General features: G+C 43.4%; 1 long non-coding RNA gene across 1 annotated transcript; it reads left to right on the top strand.

Moving 5' to 3' along the window:
- Nucleotides 1–3,098: 3,098 nt before the first annotated feature.
- LOC311584816 lies at nucleotides 3,099–4,365 on the top strand. Its single transcript, XR_014775010.1, has 4 exons — nucleotides 3,099–3,321; nucleotides 3,461–3,471; nucleotides 3,594–3,822; nucleotides 4,116–4,365. It is a non-coding gene; the product is annotated as an uncharacterized lncRNA (long non-coding RNA).
- The last annotated feature ends 1,672 nt before the right edge of the window (nucleotides 4,366–6,037 follow it).

Below are 6,037 nucleotides of genomic sequence, written 5' to 3'. Positions count from 1 at the left end.
TTCAAAAAAACATTTTTACACAAATGGGAAATTTATTTGTTATTGTTACATCTCAGGTTATTTTCAATTTTTTTTCAATTTTTTATACTAAAAAGATGTATGTAAAAATTAAGGTGGCTAAGTATAATCAAAGGTGTCTAGCTCTTTAACTTCTACTACATTACTTACTTACAAAAATTTTCCCTCATTCAAAGTCAAGGATATTCAAAATTCTTGATAAAATGTAAAGTTTCTTTCTCAGAATATGCAAAACCATGTGGGGAGGGTTGGGGGAAAAGATACAATGCCAAATGAAAAAACTTATTCTGAAAACTTGTAACAAAAAGGTTATTAATTCAAAGTCTATGCATAGGTAATCTTAATTTGTTATTGTATACTTATTAAGATTTATTTATTTATTATTATGTATCTAGTGCTCTACCTGCATGTACACCTGCAGCCCAGAAGAGGACACCAGATCTCATCATAGATGGCTGTGAGCCACCATGTGGTTGCTGAGATTGAACTCAGGACCTATGGAGGAGCAGTCAATGCCCTTAACCTCTGAGCCATCTCTCTAGCCCTATTGTATACTTATATGTAACTTCAAATCAACTCTTGTTGGCGGGCATGGTGACTCAAATATTTTTTTTATTATTTAATTTTAATTTATGTGCATTGGTATGATGATGTCAGGAAGAACAGGCAGTGCTCTTAACCACTGAGTCATCTCTCCAGCTCCGACACACATCTTTAATCCAAGCACTCAGAAGGAAGAGGCAGGCTGATTGCTGTGAGTTCAAGGCCAGCCTGGTCTACAAAGGGAGTCCAGGACAGCCAAGACTACACAGAGAAACCCTGTCTCAAAAAACCACAAATAACAAAACAAAACAAAAACAAACTCCTCTTGTTATCTCTTTTTAAACTAAGGAGATAACATCAGGTCTCCAAGACATTTTGGATTAGGATGGATTTTTATCATAAAACTTTTATTTGAAAGACCAACAAATTTAATAAATAAAACATATTTAATATATAAGATTAATAAAGCCTAACATTTACACAGATTAACAATTACTGACTTAGAGATTACATGAGATTCTAAAGTTCTCTAATACTACACAAGAATCATATACAAAACAAAGTTTTCAATCATTTTGTGAACTGTATTTATGGTGTTATAAAATTACCAGTTTCTCTGTGGGCTACATTTATGATGTAAAGTTTCTTTTTGGTACTAAGAGATCTTCAGTCCAAACATTGTAGTTTTCAGGCTAAAGCTTAATATGGATAAAACTATAAAATACTAATCTTATTAAAGTCAATAGCTTATTATAAGCTATTAAAGATAATTAGGACATTCAAGTTAATATCCAGTAACCTTTATAAATGAGCAACTTCTTTAGCGTGCTCAAAACTATGCTTGTAATTATGCTAAATGCAAATGTAATTAGTTTTGAAGAACAAACTTTAGTCTTTTGTGTATGTTTTCCAGGTTAAGCTGAAAGCAAGTGACTAAAAACAATTAAAGTTTACTTGAAATCAGGTATAATTAATAACTTAAGCATTGACCATAGTGGATGTAATCATGTTTTTGTTTTGATCCCAAGTGTGGGATGGGAAACAGACTTGTGAGAGAACAAATGATGTTTATCCACTTATAAGTCGAACCACTTCCTGGTGATGGTGGTGGGGGCTTGATTTTTAACAGCAGAAAAACAGCCTAGTACAGACTCTAAGAGGAGACACGTATATGAACCCAAAACATGAGGCTGAGGCTTTTTGGGTCCGGGTATCACTTCCAGGAACTGAATTCGACAAGGTCTACTTCTGTTCCCATAATTCTTTCTCTCCTATCTAGGGTAGGTGGCTTGGAAGGGAGGTATAAGCATTTTAAGAGCCTCAAATAAAGTAGGTTTGGAAAAGGTGAAGCCTACAGTTGACCCCCAGACTCCTCAGAGTTCTTCCAAATATGGCATTTTAAATGTTTAATAAAAAATTTTGCATGATAGTTTTGAGAATGTGATTAAGGTATATAAATGCAGGCTGTAAAGGTCTAAAAATGATTTAAAGTACATACAAAAAAATAGTTCCAATTGCTTTCTCTTTCAATATTCAATTGTTATATTAAAACCTAAAAAGCACAGATGTAACTTGCTTTATCCAAGAACTCATATGATGTGACCACAGTCTTTCTGTGGGGCTTCTGGCAACCCTGGGCCAGGAAACCCTGTGGCAGCTGCATGGAAAGGCAGCTTCCAACCCTGAGAAGCACTGGCATGAGAGCAGATTCCCAATGCCAGGGCAACCCATGAGAGAAAATACAAGTGAAAAAAAAAAAAAATGAGGCTGCAAACAGTCCAGCATAGACCAGTCCAGACGGGAGTCACGTCTATGTGCGTGCTGACAGACTCTCCTGTGCTAGCTCTGCAACCTGGCCAGGCCATGCTGGGGTGATTCATACACGATGTACAAATAAGCAAAGATTAAACCTTGTACTTTGCCAGGCATGGTGGCGCATGCCTTTAATCTCAGCATTGGGAGGCAGAGGCAGGCAGATCTCTGTGAGTTCAAGGCCAGCCTGGTCTACAAAGCAAGTCTAGAGCAGCCAAGGCTACACAGGGAAACCCTATCTCAAAAAAACAAAAAAACAAAAAAAACCTTGTGCCTTTTGGTGAGTGGCTGAGAAGCAGGATGGACCGCCATGAAAGCGGCAGGCACACTTTGGGAGTACAAGGTGGTGGGCGCTGCTTGGCCACCCCGAAGTGACATAAGCCACCGCTGTACCGAATGCGCACCTTTGCTCCCAACCATGTGGTGGCCAAGTCCCGCTTCTGGTACTTCGTGTCACACACGTTCATGTGGAACCTGGCGCTAAACCATTCTTAGACAACCTGCTTCTGGGTCGGGTTTGGTAGGTAGCAGAGCAGCTCCCTCACAGCCATTTATTGAAAGTCAGCCCTCGCCCCAAGGGTTGGTCGCGGGCGCCCGTCACCGCCGCCTTTCCCTACCCGGCCCTGGACAAGTCGGGGTGGGGCGAGGCGGTGGTGTGACAGGGGTGGGGGGTGGGGGGGGATGGGGGGGATGGGGAGGGTTCTCGCGCACGCGTAGTTTGCCGACGCCGCCGGTCCTGCCGAAGCCAGGGGCGCTCTCGGAGGGGAGGGGCGAGGCAGAGGGAAATCCCGGTTTTCTCTCACCTCAGGGTTGGGAGCCCAGTCCCGTCCACGCCCGGCTCGCTCGCTCCTTGTTCACTCCCCGCCCCGACGCACAGAGATTGCTCGGTTTCTTACGACCTGGGGTTAACTAAACTATAAACAGTCGGTCACTTTCTCTTATAAAAAGGTGAATTGAGTTCTAAGAATTGTGGAGGTCGACCAGTTGTCCCTTTTGCGTAACTGGGTAATCAGGCACTTTGCGGAGATTAATTAGTTACTTAATTAATTTTTTTTTCTTTTCTACAAACCGGATTTCCTCTGTGAAGCTATCCAGGAGGTATGTATGTATGTATGTATGTATGTATGTATGTATGTATGTATTTATTCATTCATTCATTCATTCATTCATCTAGCTACCTATCTACTACTCCTTTGTTATTTATGTTTGTCTATCTGCAGGTACACCTGCGGGCCACAAGAGGGCACCAGATCTCTTTCTTCGTCTTCTACAAGAGCTACTTTTTATTTATTTATTCATTAATTCGTTATCTATTCGTTAATATTATAATGAATTATAAATAGTGAATTATTCATTAATTCGTTATTTGTTTCTCTATCTGCAGATGCACCTGCAGGCCGGAAGAGGACACCAGATCACCTTGGAGAGCGGTCCAGTGTTTTGTCCCAGGTCTGATCACAGACACACACGCACACTCTCTCTCTTGGGGGGGGGTATGGGGGCCCTTGTTTACTGGAGTTGGGGAAGAGAAACATGGAAAAGACAGACATTGGGAAGCATTGTGTTCCCTAAAACTCCGAGTGGAGTGCTCTGTTATCTGGGTGGGAAGGAAGGTGGCTGTGAGATGACTGTGTGTGCTAGACTCAGTTCTCTCTGCTGTCAGCATTTGTGGAATGGACGCTTGCTTTATGGGTCCCAATTTGATGGACATTTTCTCTGCTTGCTTGCTTGCCTCCATGCAGGAGGGAGGCCAGAAGGAAGGTTCTTCTTGAAGATAAAAGTCACAGAACTATGCCCTAGCCTGTCTGGACAGACTGATGGACTGACTTACCATCTTCTTTCCCGAAAGAGGAAACTTCATCCACCCAGCATAAGAAGATGACCCTTCCCTCTTGACCCACAGATAGTACTCTTCCCTACCTCCCAGCCCATTTGCCTTCTTTCACTAACCCTGACTCAATAAAATAAAGTAAATAAATGGATAAAGACTTAGTTTCCTGTTATTTATTTATTTCTTGTCCTGAGCCACTGGGTGTCTCTGCGTGACTCTATGTGTGTGTGCGTGTGTGTGTGTGTGTGTGTGTGTGTGTGCGCGCGCGAGCGCGCGTGCGCGCGCACATCTGTCTGTGGACTACTGGTACTCATGGAGACCATCAGGAGCGTGTCAGAACAGCCAGTGCTCTTAACGGCTGAGACATGATTTTCATGATGCAAGATGTCTGTCTGCATGACTTCAGTTTGCTTTCAGAGGGAATGTCTTAGAACTTGCCCCCCCACCCCACCCCCCAAAAAACCCGAAAAAACAAAACCAAAATAAAATAAAATAAAATAAAACTCGCTCGCTCGCTCGCCTGGCAATGGTGGCACATGCCTTTAATACCGGCACTTGGGAGGCAGAGGCAGGAGGATCGCTGTGAGTTGGAGACCAGCCTGGTCTACAAAGTGAGTCCAGGATGGCCAAGGCTACACAGAGAAACTCTGTCTCAAAAAACCACACAAAACAAAAAAACAAAAACAAAAACCGAACAAACAAACAGAACTCACTCGCTTCAGTTGAAAATCTGGTCTTCAACGTTTACTTGAGCTTAGAAAAACCACCTCTGACTCCTCCAGTCTTCCTCTTGCAATTTAATCCCACTATGTGAGGATAAAAATCAAAGAAGGCTTTGCTTGACCCATTGTTTCTTTTAGAAGTAAAGAGGAACCCCTCCCCTCACCCCCGACACAGACTGGTTAGTGTCCACTTCTTCCCGAAGAAAAGTGGGAGTGAACTTTTTCACCTTTGGTAGCGGAGGGAGGGCTCAAGACAGAGTTTCCACTGTGTGACAGCTCCTGGAAATCGCTCTGTAGACCAGGCTCACAGAGATCCGACTGCCTCTGCCTCCAGAGTGAGCACTGACTAGACTTTCCACCGTCTTAAGGTGCAAGATGCGTGGAGAGAGCTGCCCCTTGTAGCTCACAGTTTGGGTGCGGGGGTCGGGGATCTTTACCAGTGGAGACCAAGATAGGTTCAGGTCTCCTGCTGTTGAGGCCTGTTCCTGTTGGGTCACATAACTATATCTTTATTTCAGGCACACCAGTCACATCATCGTCTCAGCGTTAGGGTTTGGGTTTTTGTTCAATCAACGAGAAACTCTGTGACTCAGCTGCACACAACGGCCAGGCATGCTGAGGGCCATCCTGTTAAAGCAGCTCATTAGGCATGTGGGCTTTCTAGGAGGTGAGGCCCCTGTAGCCCCACCCCTCCAGCTAGCACAGCAACAAAGGGTGTGTCTCCGATCTGCAGAGCATGGAGGACTGCCTGTCCTGAGGAGTTTATGCTGCTTTGCAGCATCCCTTGCTCTTCCCATTGCCCTTGCGGTCTTCTCACCCCCTCTTAATCTATGACTTGTACAAAAACTCGAAGGGGGCAGTATCATTGGCACGTACAATAAGTAATAGTGAGTGCTTGTTCTTTTTCAGGCGTTGCTGCTAGAGCACATTCATGATTCGACCACCACCCTTGGAAAGAATTTAGAAATTCCAGCATGGTGGCACATGCCTGTGATCTGGCCAGCCTGGTCTACAAAGCAAGTCCAGGAAAGCAAAGGATACACAGAGAAACCTTTGTGTCGAAAAACCAAAATTAAAAAAAGAAACAAAACAAAACAAACAAAAAACAAAA

This window comes from Acomys minous (genome assembly GCF_964271855.1).
Source record: "Acomys minous genome assembly, chromosome: 15".
NCBI lineage: Eukaryota > Metazoa > Chordata > Mammalia > Rodentia > Muridae > Acomys > Acomys minous.
The sequence above is the reverse complement of the archived record's forward strand: the minus strand, read 5'-3'. Positions and strand labels throughout refer to the sequence as shown.